Source organism: Capra hircus, chromosome 19, assembly GCF_001704415.2.
Source record: "Capra hircus breed San Clemente chromosome 19, ASM170441v1, whole genome shotgun sequence".
NCBI lineage: Eukaryota > Metazoa > Chordata > Mammalia > Artiodactyla > Bovidae > Capra > Capra hircus.
The window spans coordinates 37,618,608-37,645,343 of record NC_030826.1 but is presented as its reverse complement, the minus strand read 5'-3'; the positions used below and the strand labels follow the sequence as shown (position 1 = coordinate 37,645,343).

Here is a 26,736-nt window from a genome sequence, read left to right as displayed (position 1 = left end):
ATAGTCTTTTTCTATACTTTTCCATTAAAGTTCATTACAAAATATTGGATATAGATCCCTGTGCTATACAGTAAATCCTTGTTGTTAAAATTTGCCATCATGGGGAGTTCCCTGCTGGTCCAGTAGTCAGGACTCACTGCTTTCACTGCTATGGCCCAGGTTTAATCCCTGGTCAGGAAACTAAGATCCTGCAAGCCAATCAGTGCTGCCAAAGAAAAATTTACTATCTTATTCATTTTTAAGCATTCGGTTCACTAGTGTTTACATTCACATCGGTAAGCAACCAATCTTCGTATCTCCTTTCATCTTGAAAAGCTGGGTGCCCGTTAAACAAATATACCCCGTGCCCTGCTCCCCTATACCCTGGCAACTACCATTCCATTGTCTGTCTCTATGACTTTGTTCTGGGTACCTCATTTAAAAAGAATCATTCGGTATTTGTCTTTTTGTGACTGGCTGATTTCAGTTAGCATAATGTCCCTAAGTTTCATCCATGTTGCCGTGCAAGAAATGTAGAATTTCCTTCCTTTCTGAGACTGAATAATATTCCATTGTATGCATACACCGCGTTTTTGTTCATTCATCTGCTGGTGGACACTTGGGTTGTTTGCCTTTTGGTGATGATGAATAGGGATGCTATGGTCATGGGTTGGACCATACTGAGACGCTGCTTTCAATTCTTTTGAGTATATACCCAGAAGTGGAATTGCTGAATCAGATGGTCATCCTATTTTTAATTTTTTGAGGAAATGCCATACAATTGACTTAAACTTTGGAGGCTTTGGTTTCTTCACCTATAAAATAGGCTCAAAGTTGTTATGGATATTGTAGAAATAATGTACAGAAGGCTCCTGGCTTGAGACTTGGTACAAGGACTTGGTACCATTCCTTGGTACAAGGAATTTAAGAAATTATTTTTCCCCATGGACTCTTGAAGGAGGGGTTGTGTTTTATTTCTGCACCCCAAGCTTTTAGCACAATGCCAGAGTTGGTGTTGGATATATGACTGTTAGTGAATGAATAAATAATCAATAAATGGATCCTTATAATCCCTAGAGTACTTAGAATAATTCCTGTATACTATAAGTATTCAATAAATGTAAGTTGAATGAATATGTGTATTATTTCTTATAGATGCTTATTTATCCTATATCCCACTACATGAGAAAAGGAATTTGTTCATGTCTATAAAGTTACTGGCAGGACAATTCAGAATCAAATATTTGGCCTTTTGCTACTTATGCCAGTGCTGACAAGGACTCCCACTTTCTAAGGTCCCTCCCTCTTCTTCCCCTTAAGCAAGTTAATCCCATTGCACAAGGAGGGTAAAGAAGGAAGATTTGCATGTGAAAGTAACCAGAGCTCTTCTAGGCTGCACTAGGCATGCTAGCGTTTCTTGCTTCCTGTTATATTCATAGAACACTCACCATGGGCTCCGAGGCATATTGCAAAGCCTTGTCTGTGTTGGATCCTTTTAGTCCATGCAACTCAGGGAATTTCAGACACCAGCCCCAAGTCCAACAGCAATTACCAAGTCTCACCTCTCAGAGCATCTCATTCTGTGACTGCCTGCTTGACCCAGGGACTTACCAGATCTTATGATGGAACTGAATTTTTTTCTTCCAGCAAGTTTGGCTTCTACTTCTCTAAGCACTGCCCACAGTACACCCAATGTTTTAACAACTCAGCTCCCTGGAACCTCTGTATACTGTCTTTTCTTTTTCTGAAACGTCCTTCCTATTCACAGGTATATTGGCCAAAACTGCCTACAGTGGTGACTGGAATGAAGATCAAGAGGAAGGAAAATTCCCTCCTGGGTGTACGGATTGGGAACTCAGGGTGGACGTCCTTACCACCTTACATAAGACCTGTCACACGGGAAGAGCTCAGTTAAGTGGAATAGGCAAATAAATGTTGGTGTCACGTACCACATTCCTATATGATTCTCATTAGGTTACCCGGTGCCCAGGCATGAGCTTCAGAAACATGTCTCTCCCCTCAGACAGGATGTCTCCTAACCCAGAGGCACTATCTACCTACTCTATGGAACCCTTCTGGGTCCAAATTCCTGCCACCTCCATATTCTATTAAACAATAACAACAACCATGTCCTATGAGCTCCAAAATTTCACCAAGAACCTTGCTTATGATGACAACTTAGACCAGGGCTTCTCGACCTCAGCGTTTTTGACATTCTGTTCAGATAACTCTTTGATGTGGGGGGCTGTGCAGTGAACCATAGGATGTTTAGCAACATGGCCCCCACTCTCTAGATGCCAGGAGCAACTCCCTCTCAGTTTCAACAACTGAAAACATCTCCAAACAATACCAGTTGTCTCTTGTGGTTTTAGTGGGTGGGGGAAGGAGGCAAAACCACTGGCTTAGACTGAAGCAGAAGCAATTTCTCTACTTTTTATCGCCTTATGGGAATGGAAAATATTTCTCACGTAGAGGAAAAGTTAAGAACTGATGACTAATGTAATTCCAACCCCGAGGGTTTCTCAGAATTGAAACTGGGAGCACTCCAGGTGAGATAATCCCTGACTGGGACAAAATTTCCATGTCAGGTCATTGGCGTGCAGAATGAAATGACAAAGAAAGGAAATGGAAAAGTGAGGGCATGCCCCAGCAGAAGTTACTGGAAATGACAGTGACTGTCCATTCCTCAGATGGGACCTGCCAGTATTCTAAATCTAGAGTCACGTACATAAAGGCCCACTCTGGTTGGACTGTACCTGCCTGCAGAAACTGGTGCCCAGAGAGACTAAATAACATTCCTGATGTTGCACAGCATATCAAAGACAAAATCAGGACTCGAACTCCCTTTGAAGTTGGACATCTGAAAAACATGAGCACCCTCAGCTGCCCAGGGCCTTTTCGTTTTTTTTTTTTCTTTTTAATTAATTAATTTATTTTAATTGGAGGCTAATTACTTTACAATATTGTAGTGGTTTTTGCCACACATTGACATGGATCAGCCATGGGTGTACATGTGTCCCCCATCCTGAACCCCCATCCCACCTCCCTCCCCATCCCATCCCTCAGGGTCATCCAAGTGCACTGGCCCTGAATGCCCTGTCTCATGCATCGAACCTAGACTGGCGATCTGTTTCACATATGGTATTGTACATGTTTCAATGCTATTCTCTCAAATCATCCCACCGTCGCCTTCTCCCACAGACTCCAAAAGTCTGTTCTTTACATCTGTGTCTCTTTTACTGTCTCACATATAGGGCATTGTTACCATCTTTCTAAATTCCATATATATGCATTAATATGCTGTGCTGGTGTTTTTCTTTCTGACTTACTTCATTCTGTACGATAGGCTCCAGTTTCATCCACCTCATTAGAACTGATTCAAATGCATTCTTTTTAATAGCTGAGTAATATTCATTGTGTATGTACCACAGCTTTTTTATCCATTCGTCTGCTGATGGGCATCTATGTTGCTTGCATGTTCTGGCTATTGTAAACAGTGCTGTGATAACATTGGGGTACACGTGTCTCTTTTGATTCTGGTTTCCTTGGTGTGTATGCCCAGAAGTGGGATTGCTGGGTCATATGGGTGTTCTATTTCCAGTTTTTTTAAGGAATCTCCACGCTGTTCTCCGTAGTGGCTGTACTAGTTTGCATTCCCACCAACAGTGTAAGAGGGTTCCCTTTTCTCCACACCCTCTCCAGCATTTATTGCTTGTAGACTTTTGGATCACAGCCATTCTGACCAGTGTGAGATGGTACCTCATTGTGGTTTTGATTTGCATTTCTCTGATAATGAGCGATGTTGGGCATCTTTTCATGTGTTTGTTAGCCATCTGTATGTCTTCTTTGGAGAAATGTCTGTTCAGTTCTTTGGCAGGGCCTTTTCTTTTGTCTGTCCAAACTGACTGTAGAAGCACAGACTAGACCAGAAAGACAGAAGTATTTGTGTGTGCTCTTGGCTTGGGGGTGGGGGTGTGGTTAGGGGGACAGGACTGTTCATAGCAGCCGGCCATTTCCCGAAATGCTTTGGGGTGGCTGACTTCTAAGCACACTATCTCACTTTCTTGTTGTTGCGTGGAGATAAGCTATCGACTCCTGCACAGGATCAACTGAGGAAGCTGGGAGGGAGGGGAGGCCTTGGCAGCCGGCAGGAAAGGGCTGGCAGCAGAAAAAGCAAAGCATCCTGGGGACAAAACTGCTGACTGGACTGTTATGCAGGAAAGAAGGAGGGAAGGAAAGGCAAGGTGAGGGGAGAAAATAGGGAGGGGAAAGGCAGAGGGACCCACAAAAACTAGCAAGACTCAACAAAACAGACACCAGGAGAGAATTTTTCTGCTCTTTCGATTAAATGTGTATTTTCTCACCAAGCTGTAGACATGCCACTTTAAAATGTGCTTTTCTTCTGTCTTGGCCTTCAAAGAGTTAATGCAAACCAAATATTCTTTTTTTGCATTTCTATTTTTTTAATTGAAATATAGTTGACTTACAATATTGTGTTAGTTTTGGATGTACAGCCAAATGATTCATTAATACATACATATATATTTTGATTCAGGTTCTTTTCCCTTATAGGTTATTTCAGAATACTGAGTAGAGTTCTCTGTGCTATACAATAGTTATCTTTTTATACATAGTAGCATGTATATATTAATCCCAAACTCCTAATTTATCCCTCTCCTTCAAACCCTGAAGCTGGGAAAGTTTGAGGGCAGGAGGAGAAGGGACGACAGAGGACGAGATAGTTGGATGGCATCACTGATTCAGTGGACATGAGTTTGGATGAACTCCAGGAGATGGTGAGGACAGAGAGGCCTGGCGTGCTGCAGTCCGTGGGGTCACAAAGAGTTGAACATGACTGAGCGACTGAACAACAACAACTCAAACCATATATTCTTAAAACTTATCCAGTAAAGAGTCAAGTCTTCAAGAGTAATTTACTGTGTGATTACAGAAAATTTATTCAACTGTTCTCAGGTTTATGCTCCCCTCTTTTAAAAAATGCAGAGGGCTTCCCTGGTGGCTCAGTGGTAAAGAATTCTGCCAGTGCAGTAGACAAAGGTTCGATCCCTGGTCCCAGAAGATCCCACATGCTGTGGACAATGAGGCCCATATACCGAAACTACTGAGCTTGCGCTCCAGAGCCTGGGAGCTAACTACTGAGTCCACATGTTGCAACTGCTGAAGCCTGCGCCCTAGAGCTTGTGCTCTGCCACAACAAGAGAAGCCATCACAATGAGGAGCCTGCTCACCGCCACTAGAGAGTAACCCCCGCTTTCCAGAACTAGAGAAAAGCTCACTCAGCAACAAAGATCCAGCACAAAAATAAATAAATAAAATTATATTTTAAAAATGCAGAGACTATCTCACCAGCTGTAAGGAGAGGCTTCACTGTCTAACTCACTAGAAGTGCTAAAGAGCTGTTCTTTCATCTGGAAATACCCAGGGAGAGATTTTCTTACCAAGAGCTTTTACATCCTCATTCATTTGAATTGTCGCTCTGGGAGCCAGGCAGGGAACAGGTATTTTTATTTTACTTTAATGGATAAGCAGTGGTATAACTAGTGACAAATGGATCTCTCCTCTGTTACACTCCTCTGTTACACTCCTCTGCGTACTATGAACAAGGCCCTGACTTTCTCCTTTGAGCTGGATTCCAGGACTTGGCTGAGTAGACCAGATTTGAGGGAGTGTGGGTTCCTGTGCTTTGGGGAGGGGAGGGACTCACAGACTAGCAGAGAGGCTGCTGGTGTCATCAAAAGTCTTGAATTCAAGAGCCTCTCTTCTGAACCCAGCTGCCAGAGCCCCTCACCGTTCTGTGGGTCCACAGTTTTGGCTGCTCTGGCTTGGCCTCACCTCTGGGACTAAGAAACAGCAGGGGACAGCATTCTATCCTCCTCTGACAGACCAAGTCAGGGTTAAGTTAGGAATCAAGAATCACAATAAAAAATACCCAGGTTTGTACCCTTAGTGAGCAAACAGAGTTACTACTTCTTCTTATTCTGTTGTATAAGGTCACTCCCAATTTCTCTCTCCTCAAGCTTTCCTCTCCATTCCCATCCAACGTGTAGGTGGCAGCTGTTTCTTTATTTATACCCTTTTCCAAAGCCCACATCCTCCAGGAGGTCTACTCAGGTTACACCTGCTTTGAGGAATCCTTCCTTTACTTTGTTATTAGATACCCAAATTCGTCTTCAAGAACAAGACCCTGCACACACAGAAAGACAACAGTAAATTAGGAGTGAGTTATATGGCTAGTGTAATGTATATGCTAGCGTGTAAGTTAATGCCACGTGGAGGAAATCCAGAACTGTCCCTGATGATACACTGCCTTGGGCTCGGAAATTCCCATTTTTAGGGAACTGGTTCCTGCAGAGTTGAAGGGATTATGATTCTATTAGTCATGGGGCCGATTCCCCTTGGTTGTTAGAATGAGTCAAACACAGCCCTGGCCCTGAGCCCCATCTCCCCAGAACCAAGTTGGAGAAGGTACCCCACTGGATGAGGGTTTCACCCCGAACCAGCCCCCCTTCGTTGGATATCACTGTCCTGCTCGCTGCTGAAGTATCTCCTCTCTGTTCAGACACCCAGGACAGAAGAGTCTCCAAAGGGAGGAGGGCTCCCACATGCCCATGAGGAAGGGGAGTTCTGAGTTCAAGTCCAGGAACAGACATAGAGAGAGGAAGGACCATCCAGCAGGACAGCCTTTCCCTCCTCCCTGCGAGGATACAAAAGCACCAAGCAGCACCAGTATCACTCTACCCTAAGTGATGTCCAAGACCATTCCCGGCCCCTCTGCCTCTTCTGAAATGGTCAGTCACAGAGAGAGCTCCCTTAACCTTGGAGCAGTCCCCTGGGCCAGGCTGGGTCAGGTGACAACTCAAGGAAGCTCCCAGGACAGGGAAAGAGTAGGCGCATCCAGGCCCAGGGTCCTCTCCAGCCCCTGCCGCGGCTGCACCGGGGCAGCAGGTGCAGTTTCCCAGCAGGATGGAGCGGGTGGCTCTGCTCTTGACAAATTGTTTTCCAGGGCGGTGCACTCTTGGGTGCATGAACTGAAGGTGCGAAAGAGAGAGACGGCAAGGAGGGAGGGAGATGAGGGGCGTCCGGAGAGCAGAGAAGCGAGGCGGGCGGGTGGCTGCGGTTCCCATCCTCCGGCGGGCGCACCGGCCGCCGCTAGGGTGCAGCTGTGGGCTGATGCGGGCGCCGGGCCGCGGGCGGAGCGCGCCGGAGACCCGCTGGCAGCGCTGGCGAGGAGGTTCGGGTGTTGTGTTTCCACTGTAACGATAATTAGGCGGATTCTGTGTTTATTTAGGCTGAGAGCTGTAAGATAAATGACAGCTTCGAAGATGCTTTTCAGCACTTCATAAATCACCCACCGGCCCGGGCAGTTTGCTTCTGCCACGTCTGGGTTCTTCCTCGCGTCCTCCCCGCCACCCCCGCCACCAACCCCCCCACCCCGCCCGCACTCACCGGGAAGAGGGCACCCCCGGGACGACCCGGGTGCTCTCGCCACACAGGGCAGAAGAGCAAAGGGGAAAGTGTGTCCGTCCTTCCCGAAGCTCGCCGGCCCCGGGCAGCGGCCGGGAAAGCTGTCAGGAGAGACGCTTCCCCCCAAAGGGGTCCCCGCGGGCCTGGGGGGCTCGCTTGACGGGCAGGCCTGCCCTCCTCCGGGAGAATACGGTCTCTAATGGGCTCTAATTCAAGCTCTCTTCCCCGTGCCTCGCCGACACAGCTGGAGATTTACAGGAGACACAGACAAGTATTTATAGTGTGGGGGACGTTGCTTCTTCCTCCAGTGACAGTCCTCGCCTCTCCCGGGGACTCCGCCGGGCAGAAGAGTCCTGTCCTTGCCCCCGGGAGAGCACATTCTTGCAGAAGGCTTTTGGCCAACAGGCCATCTTTCTATGGGAGCTTGGGACTCCTTGGCCACTAAGAAGGGCAAAGACTTGGAAGGTGAGGCACCCCCTAGTCAGGCCTGAGTCAGGTCAGTTCAGTCCTTGGGAAGAGGGACTGGGTGTGGTGAGTCAGATGCTGAGCCTGTGGAACTGTGACCAGAAGCTGCAAAGGACACAGTGGAGGTGATACCTTCCCACGTGGAGGTTTCAAGTCAGACACTGCGGGATTTCAGGTCAGACATCAGGGTGGCTGGTATGTCCCCTTCTCCCAGTTTGAAAACATGGATCTGGGGAAACTGGCCTTGGGTCAGACAGCCAGGTTAGCCTTCGGTAGGCAACAAGCCCCAATAATCTTCTTATGAGACCAGTGCTGCCAAACTCAGGTCATCCACAGCTTGGGGAAGTCCAACCAAGCCACCAAGGAGAGGGAGGGATTTCCCATACAGCCACTGCCCTCCTCCACCTGCACATGCTGTCACTTCAATCATGTCGGATTCTGCAACCCCTTGGACTGTAGCCCAGCAGGCTCCTCTGTCCATGGGCTCCTCTAGGCAAGAAGGCTGGAGTGAGTTGCCATGCCTTCCTCCAGGGGATCTTCCCGATGGATGGAACCAGCCTCTCTTGTGTCTCCTTCATTGGCAGGCGGGTTCTTTACCACTGGCACCACCTGGGAGGCCCTCCACCTGCATAGCCTTCGCCTAATAAAGGGTCTGCTGTTACACTGGAGAACAAAGGCAGCTTCCCATGTGGAACACTCTGCCTACTGGTAGTCCAGGAATCATAGCCCCTGGGTTTGTAGAGCCCATCCTCACTGGGAGGGCGCTATCTGGACCGCCAGAATGCACCCAGAAAAGAAGAAACTGGGCCAGACACTAAGCTTCAGAGATTGGAAGATTAGCTACTGACATTTCAGTTTTGTAAGGCATGAAAGAGGCTGCTCTTTCTCTGACAAGGAAACTAAGCAGAAAGGACAAATGTGGTGGGTCAGGTCCCCAGCTCAGGGGCTCTGAATTGTCATGCTAGTGCTGGGTAATCCCATGAGCTCCATCAGAGCTCTATTCAGCATTTATCAGGCACCATCTCTGTGCCAGACACTGCAGTATGTGCTGGAAATAAAAGAGGAGAGATACATCCCCTCTACTAGAAGACGATCTCTGAAGATACATGTCTTCTACTCTAAATTAAGAATGTGTGCATGCTCAATCGTACCCAGCTCTTTGTGACTCCGTGGACTGTAGCCCACCAGGCTCCTCTGTCCGTGGGTTTATTACAGCAGGAACTCTGGAGTGGGTTGCTATTTCCTTCTCCAGGGGATCTTCCCAACCCAGGGATCGAACCTGCATCTCTTGTGTCTCCTGCACTGGCAGGCGGGTTCTTTACCACTGAGCCGCCAGGGAAGCCCTCTAATGGAAGAGATGAACATAAAAACAAAGCATTGCAAACAGCTATAGTGGAGACGTGTACAAAATAGGATGAGGACTGGTACTTCATTGATGAGACGTATTTCCTTTCTCAGCAAGTGTTCAGTTCTCCATAGTGGAATATTGCTTAAGTCTGAGTAAAGCTATGGAAATACTGTAGTTAAGAACATGGACTCTACTGGGGGACACATCGAGCTGAAGTTCCAGCTCTGCCACTTACTAGTTATATGATCTTGGGCAAGTTTAACTTCTTGTGCCTCTTCTATAAAATGAGAAGAATGATTCCTGTGATTATTATTTTATTGGGGTTACCTATAGGGTTATAGTGAAGTTTAAGTGAGAGGATGCCAAAGTACCTGGAATATAATAAATGCTCAATAACTGTTAGCAATGGGGGTGGGGGATGGGGTTGTGGGGGAGAGAAAGTCAGAGAAATGCTCCAGTCCCCTGAATAAGAGAGCAGTAAAGCTCTTGCACAGTCACTGCCATCTTCTCCAGTTTCACAGCATTGTATCATGATTTAAAAGGCTTTGGTTCTAATCCCACCTCTTCCCTTAGCTGGTGACCTGTTCTTGCTCAGTTTCTGAGTTTCAATTCCTCTCTTGTCAAAAGAAGGGGTGAACTTCCTTCTACAGTCTTTTCACCTTAGACATTTTCTAGTTCTATTTAAGAATACACACAAAAAGTGAACATTAATATGTATATCGATAATTTTACAAGTCAATTAACAAAATTCATTGTCGCAACAGTCTCTAAGCGATGCTCAATCACTGATAAATGTCCTTTGTGGCACTCAAAATGATGATATTTTAAAAGCTGTCCCCAGTCCTGACAAATATCTCTGTGATGCTATCAATAGCACAGTAACGACACTGAAGCTGTAGCAAGGTCAAGATTGAAGAGATCGAATCTCTAATCCCAGAACCATTTCGGAAGCTGACTCCAGGCGCAGGTTACTTGGAAGAACTTAGATCTACTGTTTTTCTTCTGGAGACTTGGATCTCTCCGATTGACTCATCTTCATCCTTTCAACTCTCCTTGTTCATCCAATTTCATCAACTCTACTGTATATTTCCATGTGCCAGACATCTTGGCTAGATGCTTAGTATAAGGACAAATGTGACTCCTTTCCTGCAAATGTTCACTGTCTTTTAAGGAGAGATACATGAAAACATACCAAATAAATGTAATAAAATACTGCAAATGCTGTGATGGAAGTCTGAGGATGGGACACTGAGGGTGGCCAAGAAGAAGTGGTTGATTATCTCCCATGCCTCCGTAGCATTCTACACATCCATACTTGTTGTGTGAATGAACCAACCAGCAAAGAGCCTGGAGTAGAAGATTTTGGTGAGGAGAATAGCAGGAAGGGAAAGAAAGCTATCTGCCTCCCAACAATGCTGTGAAATAAACAAAGCAGTAAATTAAAGGCAGGAGGCATGGAGTTACACATCTCTGAGAACAACTCCTTGAAGCTAGAAATTTATATACCCTGAAGCTGGTATTGCCTTTCTCTCTGATCTAGCTTGTAGACAATCCTAAGGCTGCACATTGCCTAGCCAAAACAAGTTGAGCAGGGTAGGGACAAAGGCGGGCCAGGAGGACTTTCTGCCTCCACACACCAGAAGAGCTGAATCTCCTCCCCAGACTGTGATGTGGAAGCAAAATAGTCATAATGCCAGCTACTAAGGAAGTCGGACAAAGATGAGCCAAGCCTCTCTAATCCTCCTGTGATCAAAGGCCACACTGCATCTTGTTGCATCTGGGGCTCACTTGCTCTATAGCTAAGGATCTGGCATGCTCAAAGGAAGACAAAGTTATAGGTTTATCTGTCTTATGGCCCACAGATTTCACCAAACACCAAGAAGGCTGGGTGAGAACATGTGGGCAGGGCAGCACAACTAGCCGTGCCCAGGTAGAAGAGCCCCCACATACATGCCCTGTTCACAGTGGGGAGGGTTGACACCTTCCTTGGAAAAGATAGCACATTCCTTTCACTTATGCGTTGGTGTGAAGTGCTAAAGTACAAGAAGTGGAACAGCTGTCAAATTTACTACTGAGGTCCATCTTCATAGCTCAGATCTTCAGAAAATATTTTACGATATAATAATTCAACCCTCCTCAGAGCTTTGCTTCATTTCTGCTCCCTTGGAGAAGCAAGCAAAGAAAGCTAGGCATCTCTAACTCAACCCTGTGTTTGTTTAGATGCACTGAAATCCCCTGTGTGGTTAACTTTAGCTTTTTCCCATTGTCAACAATCTCAGAGAAAGCCTCAAACACTAGCCAATGTTTACAAGCAGATCTCAGTAACTGTGACCCAGTAATCTCTTTCTTCTGACCTCTGGCTTCAAACTTGGCTCTGCCAGTGCTCTTGACTTTTCCCACACTTTCCAAGCTTCCAGTCAAAGAACATGCAGCACAGCCTGTTCTCCAGTGTGAGCAGGTAAATTCTGCCCTCAACAACTCCAGGCCCTCCCAGCTCCTGGCTTGGACCCTATCCAGAGGACAGATAGGCACAGACAATGGAATATCTTTTTAAAATCTGCCCTTCAGGTTGAGAAGTTGGTGTCCCTAATTCCTGCCAGGAGGACCTGTAATTTGAATGTTACTCTAAGACTAGAGAGAGGAGTCACCAAAACCTGGAACACTGCTTCACCGGTATGCCTTGATAATCAACAGTTGAGAGCTTGGACTAATGCTGGGTAATTCTATTTGACTCAACAAACATTTGTTGAGTACATGCTAAATGCCAGGCACTGTGACAGGTGCTGGCAATTATTGCTAACAGCCTGTCCTTCTGAAGCAGTTGGCTCAGGTTAGAGATGCTGTTACATAGCTGGGGGAAAAGGGACTGAAGGAAGAACTGAGCTCAATACCACAGCTCTCCCTCTTTCAGAGAACATCTTACATGTGAGAAAAACAGGAGCACAAAGGGGCCAGGTCGCAGCACATTTCATTTGCACAGAGTCAGCTGCTTATCTCTCCTTCTTCCGAATTCTGGCCCAGTAGACAGAGCTTGGGATGTGGAATCAAAAAATGTTGGGTCCAGGGACTTCCCTGGTGGCCTAGTGGCCGCTCGCAATGCAGGGGGCCCTGGGTTTGATCCCTGGGTCAGGGACCTAGAGTCCACATGCTGCAACTAAAGATCCCACATGCCACAACTTAGACCTGGCTCAGCCAAATAAATAAATTTAAAAAATAAGAAGACTTGGATCCAAATTCCAAATCCTGCATTTAGTTGTATGAGCATGGGCAAGTTTCTTGACCTCTGAGTCTCAATTTCCATTGATATGTAGCGAAAATAAAAGTAGTTGTCCTGCCTACCTCATAGAGAATATCAGATGAGATCATGTAATATGGACCAGTGCTTCTCAAACTTTAATGGGCATGTGATTCACCTGGGGATCTTGTTAAATTACAGACTCAGGGTCAGTGGATCTGGGTAGGCCTGAGATTCTGCACTTTTAATAGGCTCCCAGATGATGCTATTGAGGCTGATCCAAATCACACTTTGGGTAAAACGCTATGGACTATTTACTGGTGGTGGTGGTTTAGTCACTAAGTCATGTGACTCTTGTGACCCCATGGATTATAGCCTGCCAGGCTCCTCTGTCTGTGGGATTCTCCAGGCAAGAATACTGGAGTGGGTTGACGTTTCCGTCTCCAGGGGATCTTCCCGACCCAGGGATCGAACCCAGGTTTCCTGCATTGCAGGCAGATTCTTTATTGAGTGAGCTACAAGGGAAGACTGGACTGTTTACTAATCAAATGAAAAGGATGGCTCTGAGGAACATCTGCACTAACTAAACATCCAAATCTCATCCAGAAATCCATAGACCCCTACTAAGTGAGTAGAACTGAGGTAGACAGTCACTGTGTGGGTAACAAGAAATTTACGACGTGTCTTTGCTTACTTAGGTGAAATTATTAGAGGATAAGAATCCATCCAAACTTAGCAGCTGGGTCCAAAAAAGAAATGGGATTCTTCTATCTCCTTCAGTTAAAAATATTTACCCTGGATGTAAAAACACTGGAATAAAAATCAGGAGGTCCTTCATCCTATTAAATCATATCCTACAGATTGCAACTATCTCCTGCCAAATTCTCATCAAATCTTTTGAAACTGTTGGAACAGATTTTCTTGAGGTTAGAGACCTCACAGCCTCCCCAGTTGTGGGCTTGGACCTTATCCTGGTGTTCAGAGACCCTTTAGAAGTCATCTCAGTGTGCTTATAGTCATTGACATTGTCCCAGATGAGAAGTATCTACCTCTTGTATCACCTCACACCAGTCAGAATGGCTAGCATCAAAAAGTGCAAATAATACATGCTGGAGTAGGGATAGCCAAAAGGGAATCCTCCTACACTGTTGGTGGGAATATAAATTGGTGCAGCCTCTATGGAAAACAGTATGGAGATTCCTTAAAAACCTAAAAATAGACTTACCATATAATTCAGCAATCCCACTCCTGGGTATATGTCTAGAAAAGACAGAAACTCTAACTTGTGAAGATACCTGGACCCCAATGTTTACTGCACTATTGCACTATTTACAATATCCAAGACATAGAAACAACCTGAATGTCCACTGACAGATGAATGGATAAAGAAGATGTGGTGTATATATATAAATATATATATATATATAATGGAATATTAATCAGCTATTTAGAAAGAATGAAGAAAGTGAAGAGGAACTAAAAAGCCTCTTGATGAAAGTCAAAGAGGAGAGTGAAAAAGTTGGCTTAAAGCTCAACATTCAGAAAACAAAGATCATGGCATCTGGTCCCATCACTTCATGGGAAATAGATGGGGAAACAGTGGAAACAGTGTCAGACTTTATTTTGGTGGGCTCCAAAATCACTGCAGATAGTGACTGCAGCCATGAAATTAAAAGACGCTTACTCCTTGGAAGAAAAGTTATGACCAACCTAGATAGCATATTCAAAAGCAGAGATATTACTTTGTCGACTAAAGTCCGTCTAGTCAAGGCTATGGTTTTTCCTGTGGTCGTGTATGGATGTGAGAGTTGGACTGTGAAGAAGGCTGAGCGCCGAAGAATTGATGCTTTTGAACTGTGGTGTTGGAGAAGACTCTTGAGGGTCTTCTCCTTGCAGGAGATCCAACCAGTCCATTCTGAAGGAGATCAGCCCTGGGATTTCTTTGGAAGAAATGATGCTAAAGCTGAAACTCCAGTACTGTGGCCACCTCATGCGAAGAGTTGACTCATTGGAAAAGACTCTGATGCTGGGAGGGATTGGGGACAGGAGGAGAAGGGGACGACAGAGGATGAGATGGCTGGATGGCATCACTGACTTGATGGACATGAGTCTGAGTGAACTCCGGGAGTTGGTGATGGACAGGGAGGCCTGGCGTGCTGCGATTCATGGGGTTGCAAAGAGTCGGACATGATTGAGCGAATGAACTGAACTGAACTGAATGCCATTTGCAGCAATATGGATGGTCCTAGAGATTATCATAGTAAGTCAGACAGAGGACAAATGGTATTACTTATACGTATAATCTAAAAAGTAATACAAATGAACTTATTCACAAAACAGAAACAGACTCACAGACATAGGAAAAAACTTACGGTTCACCAATGGAAAAAGCAGCGGAGGGAGTTTGGGATTAACAGATACCCACTACCATATATAAAATAGATAAACAACAAAGGCCTACTGTATAGCACAGGGACCTATATTCAATATCTTTTAATAACCTATAATGGAAAAGAATCTGAATCACTTTGCTGTATACCTGAAACTAATAGAATATTATAAATCAACTATACTCAATAAACAAACAAACAAAAAGAAACATCTACTTCCCTTTCAAATGCCTTCAGAAAATGCCTCTCCATTTCCCTAATAAAAATGATCATTTGCTCACACTCTTAGGGAGTTTAATATTTGGTTAACATTTGTATAACTCCTGTGAGTGCATGTGGTGTACGGTTAGGGCCACTCAAGATGGCTGTTTTCTTGCTGTTTGTGCATCCCCTGTTTGACCAGTCCCTTCTTCACTCATATGACTATCCACTCCTCTTAATTACAGGGCTTAATTAGCCCCTGGTAACTGATGAGCCCCCTGATGTTGATTCCCCTTATAGATGGTAGCCTCCTTCTACCCTAGGAGCCCACCATCTGCCACACATGATAAGGTGTCAGTCACTCCAGGACCCTTTGGGTAAGGTTCCCCTACCCAATTAAACCATTGATGTTTTTGTTGCTGTTCTTAGGTTCTTTCTTTGGTCTCAAGGCTGAGGAACTACAAAGGGTTATCCTAGCAGTATGCAGCAGAGAAGTGAGCTTGAGTATGCTTGTCCCAGTTACCTACAAAGAGATGATCCATTTCTCAGACCTGCATGGCCAGGCCTGCAAAGGCCAAAACAAAGCATACAATCGGACAATTATTGGAGGAAATATTATAATGAAATATTCCTGATGAGAAGCAAGACTTTCAGATTTTAGTCTTATCTTTGCTACCACCCAGGTTGTCTGGGATGGAGTTCTCAACGTTTCTAAACAGAATTTACCTGCTTATAATATACATACCTCTTCTATGGCTAGAAAGACTTTATGATTCAAAAGAGAAATGAAAAGTAAAAAACAAAAAAAACAAAAAACCAAGAAAGCAAAACACATTCTTTTTTGTTTGCTTAAACAACAGAAATTTCTGTTCTTAAATTCTGGAGAGTAGAAATCAAAGATCAAGGTGTTGGCAGGGTTACTTTCTTCTGTAGTCTCCTGTTGGCTGGTAAATGCTGCCATCTCCTTGTCTTCGCATGGTCTTCTCATGTTCTGATCGCCTCTTCATATGAGGACATTAGCCATATTGAATTGGGGCCCACTCTAATGGCCTCCAGAGAAGGCAATGGCACCCCACTCCAGTACTCTTGCACCTGGAAAATCCCACGGACGGAGGAGCCTGGTGGGCTATAGTCCATGGGGTCGCTAAGAGTCGGGCACGACTCAGCGACTTCACTTTCACTTTTCACTTTCATGCATTGGAGAGGGAAATGGCAACCCACTCCAGTGTTCTTGCCTGGAGAATCCCAAGGACGGGGGAGCCAGGTGGGCTGCCGTCTATGGGGTCGCACAGAGTCGGACATGACTGAAGCGACTTTGCAGCAGCAGCAGCAGCTAATGGCCTCATTTTACCTTAATTACCTCTTTAAAGAACTTGTCTGCAAACATATTCTTGAGGTCCTGGAGAACACATTTTAAAAATAACATTCCCCTGGTGGTTTTTACGTGTGTTTTCCCAACAGTTGCTAAATTCCAGCTCCTCTTTGGGCCTGGAGAGTCGGATTCAGCTGGAGCTAACAGAAATCAAATACATGTCTAACGAGAGTTCCTGAAAGTCTGGACTCCAGAACTTCTCTGGAGAGCAACAGGCACTGGGGCCCCTGCTCCTGCAAGCCTGCTGCTGATGCAAAGCAGGGAGTGTTTCCTGGAGAAGGGAGGCCTGGGAGGGGTAAGTGGTGACAGTTTATCTGAAGCTGGCGCTGGGTTCATTAAGAGGCCTGGTGCAGTTTATCTGCTTCTTGTCCACAAGGCTCAGCTTCTCTGCACGCTGAGTCCAGGTCTTGTCACCATCCCAGTCCTGGCGGCGTCAGGTTGGAAGAGTATGAAACAGAGCATCCCCCCGCTACCCCACCCCAATCTCCCCTTGTCTCCAACTGTCTGTCCTCAAGGGGTCAGATAGGAGCTGCAATTGTAGGAATCAAGCTTGAAGCCTTCAGTCAATACTTTCTGCCCCCAGACAGTAAGGTCCTGGGAGATGATTTGGCTGCTCCAATAAAGAAAAAAGCCCAGACCTCAGCCGAAGGAGGTAGAGGGACAACAGAGACATGGACTCACCTTTGTCAAAGCCACCTTGCCTTAAATGTAGCGGACACCTATTTTAAGTGGTCCCACTTGTCCTTGACACATTCTAATAACAGAGAATGGGACACATTTCTGTGTTTCAGAAGAGGAGGTCCAGGAATTGTGAGGCCTCTTTCTTAATGCCCCACAGCAACTCAGTGGTGGAATAAACAATGGAACATATCCTGAGTCCTGGTCCAGCCCTTCCTGGGACTGAAACCTTTACCTCAAGCTTTCAGTCCTCTTCTCCACTCAGCTGCCAATAGTACAACCATCTTTGAGAGTAAAGATGCTCCAAACCCTACAACAGGGTTCTTTGATAGCCAGGGATGATCATACTACACCATCCGCTCCCTCTTCCCTGGTTCTCCAAGATCATCAGGACAACAGGTGCATCTGCGGGGGCTGAAAGGCCCAGTCTGTGAACAGAAAGAAGATCCTCTGGCCAGACCCAGTTTCTCCAGTGCAGAGGAAGGTGCTGACCTGTCCAACAACTCCAAACACTGACCCAGCAGTAAGGGGACACCCTCCTAGAGGGCCAGTGCATTATTCAGCTATTTGGACTAGACTGAAAAACTGAGATTATTAACCTCTGGTTCTATCCAAAGAGTACTACCACTGTTTACTATTGGAATCCATGTCCAAAGGGTTACTGACTTTTACCAGGAGCGTGGGAGGCAGTAAATGGATTTCTCCAAGTCAAAAGGAAGCAGTTGTTTTTAAGGGGAAATCTGCCTCTTCAAAACCCCCACAGCTGTCAGGAGCTCCATTGTCCCCCTCTCCGAGCTCTGCTTCCTTGAGGGACCGATTCACACTCACTCTCTGCTGTCTGCCTTCTCTAGCCCACCAGTGGGTTACTTTTTCATCCCAGGTGCATGCAAGTACCAGGGTTGTCACCACGTATAACCAGGCAGCCACGTTCCCAAACACACGTCAGTGGCCACGTAACTCCATACTCACACTCAGCTGCCCGCAGAGTGTCTCTCAACTACAGCATGGCCACTGAGAGCTTGGGACCTTGGAACGAACTCTCCTATGTTTAAATCTCAGCTCTTTTTACTGGCTGTATACTTAATCTCTCTAAGCCTCTATTTCCTCATATGTTAAATGGATGTAATAAGAGTATTTACCTCTTGGGTTTTAAATGAGATCAAGTGCTTAGTGCAGGGATTGGGCACATAATAAGCACCCCATAAATGTTAATTATTATCGTGAATGCCTCTCTGTCTTGAGGGGCTTCTAGGGAGGAGGCGTCTGCACTCTTAACACTAAATTCCATCCTTCCTTCCTGAGTGTTGTCTGTCCCAGTGGGTCTTTCTCTACTTTGTCTGTCCCCAGCCTTCATATAACAGGGTCATCCCTGCTGTTCTTTGCCCAGCAGATGTCCTTGCTCTCTTATTCTCCTGGAAGTAAAAAAGGGCAGATGGATTATTTAGCTACCTCTTTCCAAAATCTGTAAATAAAGAGCAAAATGCCCTGCCACCAGATAGCTGGAATCAGGACCCACTTGACCTTCTATTTAAACCCTCAGAAGCCCCTGCCCCATCTAGCCCTGCTGCCCTTTGGACTAGGGTGGGGGTCTCGAGAGAGGTATGTATGTGAGGCCTGTGAGTGGCTCTCCCCAGCTCCTCAGAAGGTTGCTTATCAGGGAGTGAAACACCAGCCCTAGCTTGCCATGACAGCGGGAGCTGCCTGAGAAGAGAGGCTGAGATAAATGAAGGATCCTTCATCCCCGTCAGCGTGGGCCAGACAGAAACCAGGTGCAAGGCCGTGAGCCTTCAACTTTTATAAACAATCTTCCATCGCCCACTGCAGCAGCTTGAGCCTGAGATGGGGATTAGAAGAACAGCTTCTGCAGGCCTGGGGCCTCTCAGCTGGACAGCCAGTTAAAGGGCACGTAAGATAACTGGCTGCTGGGAAAGATGCTTGAGGAAACCCAGCCATTCGTCAACAGGGGGTTTGCTTGACCTGGCAGGAGAGAATCTGATATCTAAACAGTTCCCTGCGTCCCTGAAGCGCTCCGAAAGTTCTCCAGCTAAATATTTGATACCACACCAGATGATAGCCCAGGGCTCTTCTCACCAGTGGGAGAAGGCTGCCGCTACACAGGAGAGGAAGCCTAGTCAGTACTAGGTTCACTGAAGTCAGGCAGGACTGGAGGTGGTGGCATCCCAGCTATGCTGATTTTGAGGTCCTTTAACCTTCTCCAGTCCAACCAGGGGTAAAGACTTTGCCTACCAAGAGCTGCTTCTCTGGGAATCCATGAAAAGACATGGAACCTAAATATCTTTTGAAGGCAGCTGTCCCCCTTCCAGTCCTCCACCTGCCTCCTCACTTCTCCGATAGATGTTTTGTTTGCAGGAACTGAAAAAAATAGCCATGACCCCTACGCTCAGGTGGTCAACACCAGCTTCATCCACCTGAGATTACAAAACACAGGGAAGTGTTTGAATCCCCTCAGGGAGGTGGGGAGACTGGCCTGGCTGAGCACGAAAGAACTTTTGTGTTTACAAATCGCATTTATTCAGCAGTGGGGATGAGAAGGTCTACAATTCCATGTTCAGAGTTTCTCGTATAATGCTGAGAAGGAAAGCACATTTCAGACAGAACTGCCTCCAAGAGAAGGATGTTCCTCCTCTGGTTGAAAGGTAAGAAATAAGAGTCAAAAATAAGGCTCTCGGATCAGTCAGGCTCGAGCTCATGTCTCTGCTCTGGTATTTACTCCAGTGGTCATTGCGATCTTAGAAAGTTATGTGACCTCTCTAAGTTTCAGTTTCCTTGTCTGCATGGTGGGGATGGTAGTAACTAGTTGTAGGGTGGTTGTGAGGAGGACTAAACAGTGAGGCTTGTGAAGAAAGCACTTACCAGAGTGATACAACACTCAGTAAATGGCAGCTATTATCAGTAGTGAGGTCTCCACCTTTGGAAGAAAACATAGAGATAGAGAAAGGAAAATTATCTAAGAACAGTTTTTTTGGAAAGGGCAGAATTTCAACACAGAACACACATTCATTCTTTTAAAACCCCCTTGGTGTTATTAAAAAAAATTATAACATATACATAAATAAAAGGATATAATCGACTCCTATTTACCCAACAATACATAGCTTCACAACTATCAAGGCCAATCTTATATCATCCATACCCCTTACACAGGTATAGTCTGTTTTAAGTAAGCTATTTTGGCCATAAGTGTGGATTATTTTCTTATAGGAGAGGGAATATGGGATTTAGAGTCTAAAAACTTGTTCCATCCTTGATTAGCTGTTTGACTTTGGGGATGCCACTTAATTCATTTAATGCTCAGTTTCTTCATCTGCAAAATGAAGTTGTTAATAATTAGACCTGCCATACATACTTCAAAGAGCTCTTGCATAGAGGAAATTAGATGTCTGTGAAAGGGCCTTGTAAAAGGAAGTCTATGTCAATAGTACTGGTTGTTACAGCTCCACTTCTCACTGGGGGTGGCACTGAGTATGTGCTCAGCAAACATTTATTATGGTTGTGTTAAGTGCCAGGCCAGGTCAGGCCAAAGACCTGCCCTGCAGTCTTAGGTTGCATCCCTGAGCCTAGCTGGTCACATTGCAAATACTGTCACTAAGGCAATAGGGATCACTCAGTGTGTCCCAGCCCTACTGTCAGAGAAGTACATCCCTCAGTATACACATCCTGTTGGACCGAGAGTCACTTCTTATACCATATGTCCTTGTTCAATGTCAAAGCCTGGAAAATGTCAAATTATGTCCAGTCTCCAGTGCTGTATTTCCGTTAAGGATCAGAATGAGAATTACAGAGACAGTGGGTAAGACCTCAGAATTACATGTTGAAAAAAGAAGCTTTTTTTCATGTAAAGAACATAACCCAAATCACTCTTTCAAAAGCTATTTGGGGATAAGTCTTAGGTCCAGAATTTAAAGCTTCACTGGGAAACCAGAGAGGAATCCCTGATCCAAAGGGTGACCCTGCAGCTGTTTTGGCTACAGCTGGAGAGAAGCTATTTCTCTCTCATTTTTCTTTCCTTAGAAGAGAATTTCATCTTTGCCCCAACCTCTGCATCCTGGTAGCCCATGAAAACAATATTTTCCTGCTCAGCAGGGCAAAACCTCTTATTTCCTGCTGTCCTTTTCCCATCTCCTAGCTCCACACTGAAGTCCTTGCTGTAGACAGGTTTCTCCAGCAAGTTATTTTCTCACCACTGAGCCCCAGCTGTTTTGCATCCCTGAAGCATGTCAGGGCCAGAGCAGAAATGAAAGGACTGAGGCAGTGTCAGCTGCAACGGGACCCAGGTCACTAGCGATCAGATTTTTTTAATGAACCTGAGGGCCAGGGACTTGAAAGGAAGGTCAGGGTTCACAGAAGGGTGATGGCAATATGCGTCCAGATTATTAAATACTGAATGTGAAGACATCGATGTTGTTCTAATACTCAATCCCTCCAAGAGCTCAATGCTGCACTGAGCAGTTAGGGCTTCATGACCTGATTGTATGAGCAATCAGCAGTCTCCTGGAAACCTCTGACTTCACGCTGCCAGAGGAGCATGAAGGACATTTGACAACTGGATTATATCCTAAGACTTTGGTTCCTACTCCGACCCCCCAGGTTACTGACTTCTCCTTTCTCCCAGAAAGAATTCAAGGTCAAGTTTTCAAAGTGCTTCCAGGAGAAGAATGTGGTGTACAGAGGGGAATTCTTGCTGAATAGTTCCCTCTGACCTGTCCCTAATACAACTGTTTCTCTTATTCCCATCCGATTATACCTCTGAGTTTTGGAGATCTTGATTTCTTGGTTCCAACTGCAATGAGGGCTTTCTTAGCATTATGATCCTAAGCATCACTGAAAGGAACACATTTCTTGATGGGAATCAATCAATATTCATTTCAGTTCAGAACTGTTTTCTTTATTTGCTTCTGGGAGCAAGGTACAACTCAGCCTTCTACAAAGGGGTGATGTCCAACTTTACTGGTGGTTCTGGTTAAGCCAGCCATGCAAATGTTCCCAGGACATATGTTCACAAGAGATACAGGGAAAGACCCAAAGGGAATACTAAAGTCATTGAGAGATCTCAGGGTCATCTAGTCCAGGCTCCCATCCAAGAACTTTCCTTTCAGATGGCCATATGCTGATGCTTTAACACCCCAAGTTATAGGAAGTTGATTAGAAAGTCCAGTTCAAATTTGGACAGTTTTATTGTCAAAAAGTTCTTCCTATTACCTTCCTAATCTCACTCTTAAGAACTAAACAGAATAAATGGAAGCCCTTTCAAGAACTCCATGTGTTATTCTTTTAGATCTTTGAAAATGTCTGTAATATCTGCTCTAAGTCTTTTCTAGTCCAAGCTAAGCATTTTCAGTTACTTCCACAATGCCCTATACAGGAAAAGAACAATGAACTGGTAGTGAAAGGACCTGGCCCCACCAATTTTCGTCTATGTAGCCTTAAGAAAGTCAATGAACCTCTCAGAAGTTCACCTTCTTCCTCTGTAAAATGAAGACTAAATATGCATACTTTACCTACTGTTTTGAGGATCAAATAAGATAACATCATACCACAGAAATGCAAAGGATTATAAGAGGCTACTGTGAACAATTATATGCCAACAAATTGGAGAACCTTGAAGAAGTGGATAAATTCCTAGAAACATACAACCAACCAAGACTGAATATTGAAGAAAAAGAAAATCTAAACAGACCAGTACTGAGTCAGGAGATTGAATCAGTAATCAAGAATCCCTAATAAAGAAAAGCCGAGGACCAGTTGGCTTCACTGGTAAATCTACCAAACATTTAAAGACGAACTAACATCAATCCTTCTCAAAATTTTCTAAAAAATTACAGAGGAGAGAACACTTTCAAACTCATTTTACAAGGCCAGCATTACCCTGATACCAAGGCCTGACAAGAACACTATAAGAAAGTTATAGCCAATATCCTTCATGAACATAGATGCAAGAACCCTCAACAAAATACTAGCAGATGAATTCAACAGCACATTAAAAGGATCAAACACTATGATCAAGTAGGATTTATCCCTGCAAGCATGAGTCAACATATGCAAATTAATAAATGTGATGATCTGCATTAACATAATAAAGGATAAAAACCATATAATCACCTTACTAGATGCCGAAAAGGCATTTAACAAAATTCAAAATCCTCTCACGATTCAAAACTCTCCACAAATTAAGTATAGAAGAAAGTACCTCAACATAAGAAGGCCATCTATGACAAACCCACTAACATCACACTCAGTGATGAAAAGTTGACAACTTTTCCTTAAGGTCAAAAACATGACAAAGATACCCACTCTCATAACTGCTATTCAACATTACACTGGAAGACTTAGTTGGATCAGTTAGGCAAGAAAAATAAATACAAGGCATCCACATCAGAAAAGAAGTTAAATTCTCTCTAATTGTAGTTGACAGGAACTTATCTATAGAAATACCTAAAGACACCACTAAAACACTACTAGAACTAATGAAAGAATTCAGTATAGTTGCAGGATATAAAATTAACATGCAAAAATCAGTTTCATTTCTATATACTAACAATGAACTATCAAAAAGGAAATTAAGAAAACAGTCCAATTTATAATAGCACCAGAAAGAATAAAATACAAGGAGGTGAAATATTTGTACATTGAAAACTATCAGACACTGATGAGACAAATTGAAAAAGATGCCAATAAATGGAAAGATATCTCATATTCACGAATTAGAAGAATTAATATTGTTAACATGTTCATACTACCCAAAATGATCTACAGATTCAATGTAGTCCATCAAAATTTCAATGGAATTTTCACAGAAATATAAAAAAGAAATTCTAAAATACATATGGAACCACAAAAAACCCTGACTAGTCAAGGCAACCTTGAGAAAGAAGAACAAACCTGGAGACATAACACTTTCTGACTTCAAACTACACTGTAAGGCGATAGTAATCAGAACAGTATGATACTGGCATAAAAACAGACACACAGACCAATGGAACAGAATACAGAGCCCAGAAATAAATCCACACATATACAGCCAACTAATCTTTGACAAGAGCATCAAGAATATATAACGTATATTAGAAAAGGATAATCTCTTCAATAAATAGTGTTGGGAAAATTGGATATCCACATGCAACAGAATGCATTGGGCCCTATGTTACACATATGCAAAAAATAATTCAAAATGGATTAGATTTCAATGCAAAACCTGAGGGATTTCCCTGGAAGTCCAGTGGTTAAGACTCCACACTTCCTCTGCAGGAGGTATGGATTTGATCCCTGGCAGCAGCAGCAGGAAACTAAGATTTTGCATGCCATGCAGTGCAGCCAAAAATAAAATAAAAGTAAAACGTGAAACCATAAAACTCCTAGAAGAAAACACAGGGGGAAAACTCCTTGACATTGGTTTTGGCAATAATTTTTTGTGTGTAACACCAAAAGCACAGGCAACAAAAGCAAAAATAAATAAATGGGACTATGTCAAAGTAAAAACAAGCCAAGTAACATACAGCAAAGTGAGTGAACCATCAACAAAATGAAAAGGCAACCTATGGACTGAGAGTAGATATTTGCAAACCATATATCTGATAAGAAGTTAATATCCAAAATACACAAAGAACTCATAGCAAAAAAATAAAAATAACTGCATTAAAAGGACCTGAGATGACATTTTTTCGAAGAAGGCATACAAATGGCCAACAGGTATGTGAAAAGGTGCTGTTGCTGCTGCTAAGTCGTTTCAGTCGTGTCCAACTCTGTGCAACCCCATAGACGGCAGCCCACCAGGCTCCCCCATCCCTGGGATTCTCCAGGCAAGAACACTGGAGTGGGTTGCCATTTCCTTCTCCAATGCATTAAAGTGAAAAGTGAAAGTGAAGCCGCTCAGTCGTGCCCGACTCTTAGTGACCCCATGGACGGCAGCCCACCAGGCTCCTCCGTCCATGGGATTTTCCAGGCGCAAGAGTACTGGAGTGGGGTGCCATTGCCTTCTCCAGAAAAGGTGCTAAACATCACTAACCATCAGAGAAATGTAAATCAAAACCACAGTGAAATATCACCTCACATCAATTAAGGTGCCTAACCCGGCTGCTATTAAAAAGATAAGAGATAAATAGGGTTGGTGAAGATGTGGACAAGGGAACCCTTGTACACTGCTGATAGGAATGTCAATTTGGACCACCGTTATGGAAAAAAGTAATGAGGTTTTTCAAAAAAAATAGAACTGCTGTATGATCCAGCAATCCCACTTCTGGGTATACATCCAAAGGAAATGGAATCAGTATGTTGAAGAGATGTCTTCATCCTCATGTTTGTTGCAGTATTATTTACAATAGCCGAGATATGGAAACAGCCTAGGAATTCCCTAGTGGCCCAGTGGTTAGGACTCCATGCTTTCACTGCCGAGACCCGGATGCACCGACAGATGGACGGAGAAAGAAAATGTGACACACACAGGAATATTCTCCAGCTGTTAAAAAAGAGACTTGCCATGTGCAACAACATGGATGAATCTGAAGGACATCATGCTAAGTGGAATAAACCAGACACAGGAAGACAAATGCTATGTGATCTCCATATATGTGGAATCTAAAAAAGTTGAACTCATAGAAACAAACAGTAGAATGGTGGTTGCTAAGCACTGAGATACAGAGGCTATGGGGAGATATTGGTTGAAAGGCACAAAATTTTGGCCACAAGATGAATAAGTTCAGGGAAACGAGTATGTATCATCGTGGTCTTGTTGTTGTTCAGTCACTAAGTCATGTCCGACTCTTTGTGACCCCAGGGACTGCGGCACACCAGGCTCCCCTGTCCTTCACTATCTCCTGAAGTTTGTTCACATTCATGTCCATTAAGTCAGTGATGCTATCTAACCATCTCCTCTTCTGCTGCTCTTTCTCCTTTCACCTTCAATCTTTCCCAGCATCAGGGTCTTTTCCAATAAGTCAGTTCTTCACATCAGGTGGCCAAAGTATTGGAGCTTCAGCTTCAGCATCAGTCCTTCCAATATATATTCAGGATTGATTTCCTATAGGACATAGAATAGCTGAGTGGTTCGAAATTGGGAAAGGAGTATGCTAGGCTGTATATTGTCATTTTGCTTATTCAACTTATATGCAGAGTGTGCATGAGTGAATGTGTGCTTAATTGCTTCAGTCGTGTTCAACTCTGCAATTCTTTGTAGTCTGCCAGGCTCCTCTGTTGGAGAAGGCAATGGCACCCCACTCCAGTACTCTTACCTGGAAAATCCATGGACAGAGGAGCCTGGTAGGCTGCAGTCCATGGGGACACTAAGAGTCGGACACGATTGAGTGACTTCACTTTCACTTCTCACTTTCATGCATTGGAGAAGGAAATGGCAACCCACTCCAGTCTTCTTGCCTGGAGAATCACAGGGATAGGGAAGCCTTGTGGGCTGCCATCTATGGGGTCACACAGAGTCAGACACAACTGAAGCAACTTAGCAGCAGCAGCAGCAGCAGCAGCAGCAGCAGCAGGCTCCTCTGTCCATGGGATTCTCCAGGCAAGAATACTGGAGTGGGTTGCCATGCCCACCTTCAGGGAAACTTTCCAACTC

General features: G+C 44.5%; 1 pseudogene; it reads left to right on the top strand.

Moving 5' to 3' along the window:
- LOC102170462 overlaps positions 1 to 26,736 on the top strand; it is an 83,536-nt pseudogene that overhangs the window by 46,796 nt on the left and 10,004 nt on the right.